Source organism: Pleurodeles waltl, chromosome 6 (assembly GCF_031143425.1).
Source record: "Pleurodeles waltl isolate 20211129_DDA chromosome 6, aPleWal1.hap1.20221129, whole genome shotgun sequence".
Classification (NCBI taxonomy): domain Eukaryota; kingdom Metazoa; phylum Chordata; class Amphibia; order Caudata; family Salamandridae; genus Pleurodeles; species Pleurodeles waltl.
The window spans coordinates 1698424592-1698438535 of record NC_090445.1 but is presented as its reverse complement, the minus strand read 5'-3'; positions in this window follow the sequence as shown (position 1 = coordinate 1698438535).

Here is a 13944-nt window from a genome sequence, read left to right as displayed (position 1 = left end):
TCTCTAGCACAGCCCATCGGACACATCTTAGAAGAACAACTAAAATTAGGCCATTTATAAGTGAGGGAACGCAAAGGAAGAGAGCCCACCCTGAATCTAATGTATAATGAACGAGCAAACGGGGAAGATACTATATCCATATATTGTGCAAATTCATAATGACATTTAAAATATAAAAAGTTTCCCGTCATGGATGATGACGAGACAGCGGACAGTTGGGAAAGTTGAACATGGAGCCAGAAAGCATCCTTTAGAGTCTGGGTTGCGTTCTTAGGGATAGATAATGGTTCCTTCCAATAGGACCCCAAACCAAGAAGCGAGAGGGTCCTTTCTACATATGCACACCACTTGATTTTGGAGCTAGTGTTGTTGGCCATCAAGTTAGCTAGCGCACATCTATAATGGACAAGAGAATCTGATGACCATAGGCGAATCCAGTACAACAGGGGCTTGAGTGCAACAATCTGGCTGATAGAAGGGAGATTTAGGTCCATGCGTATTGGGAGCATTGGGGTACTGGAAGGAACTCTTAGCAATGACCTTAAGAAAGAGTTCTCCACTTTTATCAAATCATCCAGGCAACAGTGGCCCCACAGTTCAGCTCCATAGATTGCTCCCCCTCTTGCTTGTAGTTTGTAAATTTCTACTGCGGGCGTCATGGCAAAGCTAGGAGATCTAGCTGCAAATCTTGCAATGCCACTCGCTCGCTGTTGCAATCGTAAAGTTGCCTTCTGGATGTGGCGCTGCCACTTGTGCGAGTCTTCTAGTTTCAGGCCTAAATAATCAAAATCGCTGACTCTTTCCAGCGCGGCACCCTCTAAATAGATAGGTCGTCTCATTCTGCCTTTCCTATCGCCAAACACCATGCACTTGGTTTTTAATCGGTTAATTTCGAGCCCATAATCATTGCAATAGTCAATGAATCTTGAAAGCAGGGTTGATAGGCCTGTGGCTGTTTGAGAAACCAGCAGGGTGTCATCGGCAAAAAGAAGGCAGGGGATCTTCTGCCCTCCTATTTTAGGCGAGTCGTTAGAGCACTCCATAAGATAAGGGATGCATGCGTTTATGAAGAGAAGGAATAAGGTAGGGGCAAGAACACAACCTTGTCTTACACCTCGGGCAGTAAGGAATTTTTCTGTTAATTCACCTTGTGGGCCCCATCTAATTCTGCCATAGTTGCCAGTGTAAAGATCCCTGATAATATTTAAAATAGAACACGGGACTCCTATTTTAGACAGAACTTCCCACAGTTTGTGGCGGGGTACTAGATCAAAGGCCGATTTTAGATCTACAAATGCTACATATAGATGGCCTAAGTCAACATCGACAACTTTCCATTTAATAGAAGTAAAACGAAATATCTGATCTAATGTGCTAGTTTTTTCTCTGAAGCCCGCTTGTAGATGATTTAAGATTTGATTTTCAACTAGCCACTTGTTCAGCCTGCTCAACAACTGATAGCAGAAATTTTTTTGAAGGTTGTCGAGGAGGCTGATGGGTCTATAATTACCCGGGTTGTTCCTCTCTCCTTTCTTATGGATGGGCACTATAATCGCCTCTTTCCATGAGTCAGGATAAATTCTGCTAGTCAAGATGGCATTAGAAAGTCTGTTAATATATGGGCCCCAGGTGTTCTGGTCCACTTTAAACATATCAGAGGGGATCCCGTCCATCCCAGGGGCTTTTGCTGCTTTCTGGGCTGCAATGGCCGACACAGTTTCGTTCAGTGTAAAAGGGGGCAAGAAAGCCAAAGGCTCGTCAAAAGTTGTTGGCTCCTCCGAAATTATGTCAGAAGTATGACTTGCCGACAATGGTCCATACAATTCCTTAAAGTAGGAGAGCCAGGTGTCAGGAGAAATATAAGACTCCAGGTGAGATGCGCGGTTCTGATCACCACAGGAAACTAGGAGCCAGAACCTTTTTGAATCATGGACGGTAGCTGCCTCGAGTAAATTGCTCCATAGCCCCTCTTCGTACTCGAATTTACTTTTGTTGCAAATGGAAGCATAATGACGTCTAGCAGTGATGATGCCTGATCTATCTTTGGTCTTTAGCGCGATGGCCAAAGTATTTTTGGCCTCCCTACACCTCTTGTTGAACCATTTAGTATGTGGTCGAATACAGGAAATAGTCAGTGGCCTTGGACGTTTAGTAAACAGCTCTTTCAGAGTAGAAAAAAGGTCCAAATGAAGAGGCAATATTTCTAATGGAGCCAGAATAAGGTTGGTATCAAATAACTGGTGAGAAGAGGTTAGGGCACGCAATTTTCCTTGAAGCTTATTTGATTGCACAAAGGAGTCCCACCTTACTGTACGCTTATTACTGGACAGCTCCATAGCAGTAGAGGAGACAGGGGGAAGTGCGACCCCTACTAGGAGAGAACTCTTGTATGTGATCTGGAGGGGAGCATGATCACTAGTATGGGGAAGACCCACCTCTAAGTCTAGAATATGGTGCCATAGTCTTAAATCAAAAAGGATATAATCCAATTTGTTGCTATATGAGCCCCTGAAGAAGGTTGGTCTGGCCGGAGTGTCCGCTGGAAAGCGGCCATTACCCAAACGAAGGCCATGGGATATCATGAGGTCCACTATCTGTGAGGCCCTAGCGCTTGGTTTATATGAATTTTGCTGGGTAGAATGAAAAGTCACAGGAGGAGGGATATTCCATACACTATCTTCAGACTGCATGACCTCTATGTGATCTGCATTAAGTTCAAGTAGAACGTTAAAGTCACCAGCTATTATGATATGATATTTGAGGCGAAGGTCTAGGATTAAGATATTCAGTAGCTCGACAATGGGAGATCGGTGATTTGAGGGTCCCGGTCTGCTATAAATATTTAGACAAAGGACAGGAGTGCCTGAGGCTGGGTAGATAGCAACAGCCAAAATATCATGAGAATCCACATATATCTCCTTTGTACCACTCCCCTCTATAGATTTTACCCATGTGATTAAACCCCCTGCCGCCCTGCCAGCTAAAGATGGCTTAGCAGGCTTGAAAAAGGAACTATACCCTTGTTTGTATGTACAATGCGTTGCCCATGTTTCCTGGAACATGCAGACGTTAAAATTTCCAACGAGTGCTCCCCACTCAGTGTCAACAAGTTTGCTGTTAATACCAGCCACATTCCAGGATAAAAGTTTTGCTGTGTGCTGGACACAAGAAATGTTTGAATTCGTGGTAGTATCAACTTGGACGTAACTGGCAACGGGATTCGCCTTGAATAAACTTGTGGTGTTATTAATGTTTCCAGGTTGTGAGTCCGATAAAAGAAGAGAGGCTGGGCAGGGTGAATTAGATGGAAAGTTCATGGCTGCTGTGGCTGTGCAAAGATTGGTGAGACATAGTCAGTCAATATCCGAGGTAGCCCCAGAATCGTGGGTTAGTTGGGCCCTTGAAGCAGGGCCAAAACAGAACTTAGGGGCCAAGTCAGGGAGTGGATCTCTCTGGACCTGATGGCCTGTTGGTCTTATGTCTTGAGTAGTTGTAAAATGGTTCGGGGCCAAATTGGCTGATCTAGTGGAAGGATTTGCACGCATATAGCTAGCAATAGGACAGCTAGCTGAAAGAGTAATTGCTGAGGACTTCCTGCGTATAGACCGTGCTTCCATTTCCATAAGGCCTACTGCCAAATGTGGGCTTTTAAGACTAAGTGTTATAAAGTCACTAGGACCAGAGAGACCAGGGGAACCATTAGATCGCTTGACAGAAACGATGTCATCATGGATGATTGAGCCACAACCCCTGGTGTGTCTCACCCAGTGCAAGACCTTGTTTGTTAGTGAGGCTTTGTCTTCTCTCACGTTTGGGGGCAAAGGTGGAACATTGCACATGTATATGTAGTTGTTGCTAATTAATTTATGATTGTGGTATAAAGCTTTGGTAGTATCCCATTTGAAGGGAACATTAGGAAGGAGCGGGGTAGTTCTTCCAAAAGAGGACGTAAGCTGTTTTGCAGGACACTGATCGTCTATGGGACCTGCAGCACAAGCTAGTGGCAGAAGAGGCCCGTTTGGAAAAACGCCTTTCGCAGGTGGATGCTTAGTAGGCAAAAGGTTTGAGTTAGGCTCACTAGTAGGGGAAGGATATTTGCTTTTAAGAAGGGTGGTGATCTCAAGCAATAATGCTCTCAACTCGCTAACTTCAGTCTTAAGGCTACACACCAATGTGAACAAATCATTTTGTAGAGGAGGACTCGCTATACATGGCAGAGCTAAGACGGCTGGTTGCTGATTGTCCGAGTCAATGGATGCCAGCGGAGAAAAACGATTAGAGCATGAAATTGAAGGGTGAGGTGTGCAAGCTCTAAGAGCATCTACATCGGAATAGGGTGTAGGGAGGGCAATAGGGTCTTGGCAAGGCAACAACTGTTGGAGTGGTTGGTGAGATGAGGCGACAGAATGAGAGTTAACAGCAGTATGTGAACTAGATGTTAGAAATGGAATAAGCGTGCCAGATTTTGAGCCCTTTCGACTAGGCTTCTCCTTGTTGTTTAGAATCTGTTCTACCTCTTCTATTAAATCATCTATTTCCTTGGCGACATGGCTAGTGTGGGGTAACATGGTCTTATTGATTTTAAGTATTTTGGATTTGCCAGAGCCTAAAGTCGGGCTGTCTTTGGCCTTACGCTTCCCCATTGGCGAATGGTACTATGTCACAAAGTAGAGGAGAGGTTGGGGTACTTCCCTATGCAGGAGGGACAATTGCCGTGCCTTAGGACCAAGAGAGGTGGCCCAGCCCGGCCTCCTTCGGCCTCAGACGGGCACGGACGGGCCCGCCCTTGGCCCGGGCTTCGCCCGGGCACGCCCGCGCGCGTCCCGCGAGGCGGGAGCGCTTTGAAGTTTTTAAAGGGCTCCTGCCCGATTGCAGCTTCCTGCGGCACCACCAGCAACACAGCGCGACGGGAGCGCTTTGAAGTTTTTAAAGGGCTCCTGCCCGATTGCAGCTTCCTGCGGCACCACCAGCAACACAGCGCGACGGGAGCGCTTTGGAGTTTTTAAAGGGCTCCTGCCCGATTGCAGCTTCCTGCGGCACCACCAGCAACACAGCGCGACGGGAGCGCTTTGGAGTTTTTAAAGGGCTCCTGCCCGATTGCAGCTTCCTGCGGCACCACCAGCAACACAGCGCGACGGGAGCGCTTTGGAGTTTTTAAAGGGCTCCTGCCCGATTGCAGCTTCCTGCGGCACCACCAGCAACACAGCGCGACGGGAGCGCTTTGGAGTTTTTAAAGGGCTCCTGCCCGATTGCAGCTTCCTGCGGCACCACCAGCAACACAGCGCGACGGGAGCGCTTTGAAGTTTTTAAAGGGCTCCTGCCCGATTGCAGCTTCCTGCGGCACCACCAGCAACACAGCGCGACGGGAGCGCTTTGGAGTTTTTAAAGGGCTCCTGCCCGATTGCAGCTTCCTGCGGCACCACCAGCAACACAGCGCGACGGGAGCGCTTTGGAGTTTTTAAAGGGCTCCTGCCCGATTGCAGCTTCCTGCGGCACCACCAGCAACACAGCGCGACGGGAGCGCTTTGGAGTTTTTAAAGGGCTCCTGCCCGATTGCAGCTTCCTGCGGCACCACCAGCAACACAGCGCGACGGGAGCGCTTTGGAGTTTTTAAAGGGCTCCTGCCCGATTGCAGCTTCCTGCGGCACCACCAGCAACACAGCGCGACGGGAGCGCTTTGGAGTTTTTAAAGGGCTCCTGCCCGATTGCAGCTTCCTGCGGCACCACCAGCAACACAGCGCGACGGGAGCGCTTTGGAGTTTTTAAAGGGCTCCTGCCCGATTGCAGCTTCCTGCGGCACCACCAGCAACACAGCGCGACGGGAGCGCTTTGGAGTTTTTAAAGGGCTCCTGCCCGATTGCAGCTTCCTGCGGCACCACCAGCAACACCCCTAGTCTAACCCCCCACCCTAATTCCTTAAGAAATACCCAAACCCCCCACCCCGTCCTTTTAAAAAACAATAGCAAAAAAAAACAATAGCGTGCCCCCAGCCCCCCACCCACCCCAATCCCTTAATCCACCCCCCACTCCTACCCCAGCACCACTTATCTCACCGCGTCCTCTCCTGGCGCCACAGTTAGATGTTTTCTAAATATATTTTTGTCTTCTTTTCTTTTTGCATGAAGCCCAAACATGCTTATCGAACAAGAGTGATAGGGATGTCAAAATCTAAATTTGACTGTCAATAAATTTGATTGTAGATAATCCATCAGTGATAAATACATGTATTCTGTTTCCATCTTTCATCAGTTATTGTTGTGATTCTGCATTGTGATTCTTGAGTGTTTGCTGATTAATGCTTTAGCTAGATTGAGATTTCTCAGATGTTTCGGTCAGACTGTGTTGTTCTTGTAATTATATCATTTGGTCTTGCGCATGATATATGTGGTTTTATCATTGCTAATCTAAAGAGAAATAAATATTTGAACTTTATTAAATTGGTGTGGTGATTCATGACCACATGGGTCATGGTGTGCAAAATGTACTAGCTCCAAAATTGAATTCTGATGATAACTGATTTAATATTGTTCAATGTTGACTGTTAGGGCATTCCCACACTCATGTCTAAGTCCAAAGGTTTGAGTCGACCTCCAAGGGTAATAGATGGTTACCCTATACGTGGCACTTTATAAATAATAATGAAAATAATATTAGGGCAAGTCATGCCCACACCTTTCCCACTAGATATGCTGACTGCAAACCACCCCATTCAACAGATTAGATCAACTCTGTAATGTGTCCATCTGCGTGAATACGAAGTTTAGAAAGCTACTTCTTCGGTATTCGTAGTCCATAATATCCAACCAATTAAATCTGCATTTGACACAGTTCCTACCAGACATAGCAGGCCTGGCTCAAAAACAGTGACTGCTTAATAGCATCTTTGTTCATCTGTGTACAGTTAAGTAGGTCACCCTCTCAGTCTGCAGGCTGCCTGGTGGGAAAGATGCTGGTGGGGTTCAGGATGTTTACCTTTCCTCTTCATGCATCTCTTTCCTTCTTCCGCGTCTTTAATGTTCCTTCACTTCCTTGTTCCATGAGTTTCCTTATGTGCAGATTCATTGCCAACCTCATCACCAGCGTTGTATTCAATATTCCTTCTTGGCGAGTAGCAGTAAGGTAGCCAGTTCATGTAGGATAGAGGTTGTAGATTTATTTAAAAGGTTACAGACTAAGCTACAAGTTACTTAATAAGAAGATCCCATCAGAAGCAGCATCCTCTCTGCTCAGCCTACTCTCCCTCACTACCCACTCCTCCTGACCCTCACCAGAATTCCATGACATCACACACTGGCTGAGCAGGGCAGGGAACAATAGACATGTGCACAACATGCATCACAAGCATAGCAGATTATAATACTTATCCTAGGTAAACTTGATATTTCATGCTTGATTCAGTGATCATTTAATTCAGGAAGAATCCTGGAGTATTACTCAATTAGCATTTTGGTATTTGCACACCAGCATCCCTTGGTTCTGTTGAAACTTCTCTTCTTTACCTAGACTAAACTAAGATTAACATTCTTTTTATTTACAGATGTGTCTCTTTTTGGAGGAAATACAATCTGGGACTGTCTACAACAACATACAGAAGAAGCACTGATGCCTATCTACTTCTACGGGAAACAAAAGAAACTCAAAGAAGCCTACTCCTGTAACAGGGAAAGGGGGGAGTCATTACAGTAATGTAGACTAGTGCACGAGTAGCAAATCCCAAGTGGCTGTGGGGGACATTATGATGATCACAGCTAAACTTTTTTATTGTATGTGTGCTCAATCTTGAAAGAAACTTGCAGCAACTTGGGTGGGATTGTGGGGCTAGACTGGCCCTTTGTTAGTTGTATTCTAGCTTATGCTTACACTGTCTGACTCTTCGTGCACCAATTTTACCTTGACTCTCAAATATTCATCATGGCATTCCTGCTCTGTGGCTCACCTCTGCTCCCACGACGGACAATGCCAGAAGAATTCAGTTGCACCATTCGTATACACTATAATTTTTCTGAAATTGATTTGTTTTAATTATTTTTCAGCTGTGCATAGCTTTGCCATTTTAGACTTCAGCCTAGGAAACAATACATAACTTTGGAGTTTGTTGGCTGCTAAAGACTGAGGGCCTGTTTTACAGTATAGGAGAGAGGGTACTTGTTACAAAAGCAATGGGATATCTGCTCCATCAAAATCCTGGTCAGCCCACGTGATTTGGAGGTTGGCGACGTTAAGTAAGTCGACCACTGTATACTTCTTTGACAGCTCAACAGAGTATGAACCATACTAGGTTAGCCATCAGACTGCCTGGCCACCTAGTTTAGAGTGGAGGAGCCAATGCCTTTTTTTGCTGGCCATCACCAACAGATAAAGCCATGATGGCAGTTCCTGTTAATGGCAAGAGATGTCCATGGGGCCAGTGCACATCTCTAGATTTGGGGGACAGGATGTCTGTCAAGGCAATAGAGTGATTAACCCTGTCACCTCAATGAACATTACTCTGTCCCACAAACTTAACATCAGACCATGAGCAGTTGAACTTAACCGCCATCTTCCTTCTGTGACGGATGTGCTCAGCTCATGGATTTACTGAATGCTGTACTTGTCTACCGAATACCCATCAAATGATCGATCCTGTAACACTCTTCCATCAAGTTGTGAGAACTATTGTGCTGTTATCTATTTCCACCATTACCAGATCTCACACTTTGCATGGCGGATATGGTGCAAGCAACGTTAAATTGTTACAGGGGAGGTTACAAGACATTGCCCTTTTGTCCACATCACCCCCTTCTCTAGGCTAAAAAGGAACATCACAGTGTAGAGTCTAATTTAGAACAATGGTAGGCCAAGGATAAGAAGAGTGCACGGTTTTCCACAATCTATGCTCCATGGAGAATCAATCTACCTGAGTCTGCTGAAGCTAGCTTCTTCTGTGACTTGAATGTTCTATATGCTTACTTTAGTAAATGACTTACCCTTTGCACTGTGTTGCTATATGCTGGCCTTTGTTTAGATTTTCCAATCACTCTTTTATTTCTTTTCATTTCATGTTGCAGAATAAAGATACATCTAGTTGTGTGCAGGTTTGCTTTTGTTTTACTTGTGATGTCTTCTCTTGTTGGACCTGCTATGCCCACCAGCAGCTAGTACATTTGGAAACACCCCTGCACCATCTGTAAGTATTGTGGAGGGTGGCAGACAAATCATTTATGCTCAGGTAAGAACTAGAAAGGGAGTGGTTGAGTTTGGTGTTGGACAGGACTTTGCAGTATGCATAGTATAACATATATCTTGTATATCATTGGTTGTTATAAGTAGTACTCCACCTTAGTGGTAAGTGGTGACTAGGTTTGGAGAATAGTGCTGTACACAGTTATTTCTGATACTAATTGAAGGGAGGATGGATGCTCTCAGGTGATATCTGGTCATGAAGAGGAGAGGCAAAAGTAATGCATTATCAGTTTTCCAGTACTGCAGGAGTGAGGACTGGAGGCCTGCATTGTTGTTAGCCTGAGGCAAGGGAGATCACTGGAGGTGGAGCCTAGAGAGAGAGGAAGATGAGGGTGGACAGTTGGACAAATTTGTTGTGATGGGCTATGTTGAGGGCTCAGCATCTACAGTAATGATAAGTAGATGAAGCATCCTGGTTTACAGATGTTACAGTAAAACGTACAACTAACGAAACAACAAACACTAATCGTAATCATAATAATATATTAAAAAACCATAAGTTGGAATTAATGAGCAGCCCTACTCCTTTCCCTACATCCCATAAAAACCCACAAAAGTAAACTATAATAAACTAAGCTACCCATTACCTAACTTTTGCTACCTACAACGGGGCCACTCATCTCCCTACTCAAGCCCTCTTTTTAAAATCTGCCTCTGGCCCTCTATTAGTCCTTAAATTCATTTGGGGCCCTTTCAGAGGAGGACCTCTTTGGCTGAGGGGAAGTGGTGGTGGCTGCTGTGTAAGACGATCCACACAGTCTTCTGCGGAGCTTGGGGCAATGGTGCCTGCCCTCAGTTCAACAACTTGGGCATTGGAAGAAGGAGTGGAATCATTGCTGCTCCCACTTCAACCTCCTCCTGCTCCGCTATCAGTAGCCAGCAATAGGCCACCATAATACCTTCCATTTACTTGCAAATTATTCGCATAGTTACAAGTTTCACTACTTAACAGTAATTAATCCACCACAAGCACCAGCATAGCTACAAAAGTATTTTTTTGTGCTGAAATGGAAGAAACTTGTAAATAAATGAATTCACGAGCAACACTTTCATTCACCAGAAATTAACTTGTGTTTAAAAAATGATTAGACTGTGAAGATATAGATATTGCCATCAAAAACTTTGGAGCTTTAAATGTAAACTGCACAATTTATTTTACTTTATCCTGCACCATTAATATCACTAACCTGGGAGAGAGCATGATTTTTGGACAATTATTGAGTCATAATTAAAATTCAAGTCACCCTACTCTTTACGAACTGCTGGATTTAACCCCAGTTCTCACTGCCCACATGATACACTCACCCCTAATTCATTAAAAACCAACAAATATGATTGCTTCGTTAATAGAGCAAATTAATGTTAGGTAAGGTTGAAATTTTAGGCCAGGAATCAGGCTAGGTTGGGTTTTGGATAGGTTGGGTGGTTAATAAAAGGTCAAAGGAAGAGCAGTATACCAGATGGCATTCAAAGAAGAAACTTAAGAAGAAGAAGTTGAAGGAGTATTTGTGGCACATGTTGGTAATGGGATGTGAAAGTAGGTGGTTGGTATATGTAGCAATGAGCACTGTGCCAGGGCTACATAAATACACCTCTACTTCGTCCTTTAATTTAAATGGCCGAGAGAGAGAGACAGAAATATAGAAAGATGTATAGCCTTAAAAAGATTGCTGTGACAAAAGGTACCTTTTCCATGGTCACTCCCAATTTTTTCCACATTTTATTGCTGTTTTTTAGACTCTGCACACTGGGGTACTGCTGTTTAGTGCCTGGTGCATGCGCTCCTACCCTTAACACATGTACAAATTAGCCAATACCTGATTTCCATATCTAACTATCCTACAGGCATATGGTCTAGAAATTATATCTAAAGCTGGAAAAGTTAAATTTCACCTATAGGCTGCAACACTTATTGTGACATCCACTAGAGTGACAAAGAAAACATGTATTCAGGCCTACCAATGTAACTTAAATGCTTTAGTTTAAACCCGCAGTCCAACCTGTCAAAATAACACTTTTGACAGGAGAAAACCTCCCTGGTAAATATTTAGAAGTCTTGCTTAAGTAGTCCTTTAGCCCACAAAGATGAGTGCCTAAAATTTAAAAGTGGGAGTTGTAGAAATTTAATGTTGATATGTTCCAATAGTGACAAGCCCCCAAAAGCTATTTTCACTGCTTAAGGGCTAGGCTATCCAATGAGGAATGTAGAGTGCATATTAATCTATTAATTTTACTATTTCAGGTTTGAGAAAATCTAGGGAAATAGTTCAACAAATATTTTTAATATTTATTAAAAATCAAATTCAATGATGAATTTCAATTTGTAATAAATATTTAGAAAAAGTAATTTTTAGAAGTGTACCTTTTCCCTGCCTTATGCTGCTAGAGGCTTATGTGCATTAACCTGCCAGCAGGTACACCTGCCAATGGTTGACCTTAATGAGGTGTGAAAGGTGCTCCCAGATCAGACCCAGTGACTTAGACCTGGTGAGAGGATAGGCCAGGGATGAGAGATGTGACACCTGTTCACAGAGGAAGAGCAGCTAGGAGAGTTCAGGATTTTAATTTTCTTCAAAAGGTTAAGAATGAGGCCATCATAGTTTAGTGTAAGGAGAAATGCAGAGGCAGAACTGGTCCCAGAACCAGTTTGGCGTAGTTTAGAAGGGTGCTGCTTATTTACCTAAATAAACCTCTGATTGACATACAAGCCGCATCCAAGGGCAGAAGGACTGTGACTTCTTGTATTTTAATTAGACTAGTGCCCACTGGGATTGTTTGCAGTAAGGCAAGCTGTATATGCCGTAAAACTGGGTTGAGTTGCCCCTACAAACTTTTGCCTCATTGGTTAGGGCATGTCCAGAAGCCTACCCCACCCACTGGCCACCAGCCACTCAGAACAGTTTCTAGAGCTGTAGAAGAACAAAAGACAGACTTCACCTGCTTTTTGAGCACTGTGAGGAAACCGGAAGGGTGGATCTGGTCCCATTTGTTCCCAGGACAAAGAAATAGACTCAAAGGGTCAATTGACTGATCTTCTGTGTAGCTACAGGGACACAACAAGCTGCAAGAAGACTTTTTCCTGATGTGCCCACCTGACCAGTTACACCTGAACCTGGACTGGACCCTGCTGGTGGTCTCTGCTGGAATATGTTCTGACCTTTATATGATGTCCTGGAACCCTTGCCTACATCCAGCTTGACTTCTTCAAAAATTGCTGAAAAGCTGGGACATCCAGACTTCTAGAGACCTTGCCACACTCAAGGATTCTTTGCACCAAACAAGAAACTGTTCGCCTGATTTAATTCTTTGCTTTAGGGATACTCGGTGGCAACAGCAACAGAGTATCCTTACTGCCAGAAATTTGGTCCGCTAGCCAGACTTAGATATGGGCCGATTTAATGACAGTGGAAACTACTCTGTCTCTACCATGGTTAAATCCTTCCGATGGCCCTACAGACTAAGGGCCATTGGAGGCAGACCTGTGATTCCACCCACCTGATTTAGATGGGCAGGATTAGAGGACAATTTTCACTGCCCCTCACCACCAGGAATTCCCTGGTGGTAAGGAGCAGTGAAAACTGGTAAATTCTACCTCCACCATGGGAGAGGACTCCCATGGCGAAGGGCACATTTTCCTCTTGAAATCACAAAATAAAACAGTTTTGAGTATGGCTCCATCATGTTGATGGTGATTACTGATTGATGCTTTACTTTCTCTTGTTACTTTTACTCTTACATTTTACAAAATTCATATCTCTGTTTTCTCTCATTGTTCTTTTGTCTTATTTTGGTGTCATGTTTAGTAAACCCATCTCTATTTTTATAAATTGGAATGGGATTTTTTATTATGTTGAGTTTTTGACTTTTTAACTGTTATGATATTTCTAAATGCTTTACACATTTTTTCTACATTAAGCCCATCCTCTCTGTGCCATAGCTGTCATGGATTGAACACAGGTTTAAATTATTGAAACCTTTACCTGGACCTAATAGGCTAGTGACTTGATACCTTGTGATAGACCACCATCCATCACAATGAATAATGTATTTTACTTCATTAGGGGACTGGGCTTAGGATGTAGCAAGAAAGTTAAGGTAGGCCATGACAAAACACAACAAATACATCAGTTATTGAAAAGAGAGTGTGCTGCCTATTCCGGCAGCTCACTTGCAAAGAGGGGCACAGTATTTCCATTACAGCTGAGATGCAGTAAGACATCGAACAACATGTCAAGAATTACCAATGTATGCTAGGAAAAAGTTAGTACGTAATTAAGTATGTTAGATAACTTGTTTAACAGAAAAAAATTATGAAGTTTGTTTGACATTTTGCTTTTTTATATCCCTCTCTGTAGGTCTACTTTCACAGCTAGAAAAAGATCAGACAGGCCATTGCCAGTTAAGTGCGCCAACAGTGGGTCTTGATGCGCCACTGCACCCACTGCAGGACCGGCTGGGAGGACCATTAGCATTAGGCCCAGCTCATCACCTTTGACAAACTGGGAAATCCCTGCAAAAAAAGTGGGTATGGCAGTCGGTGACCCCCATGGATGCTGTGCTTTCTGGCAGTGGCTAACCTGACTTCTCAAATATTCTTTGCAGTTATCAGGTTGCAATATAACATCACAATTCAAAAAAATAAATGAAGTTCTGATTACAAGCACCATAAGATACATTAGACTTTGGCCCAGACTTAGACTTTGCCGAACAGCTACTGCGTCA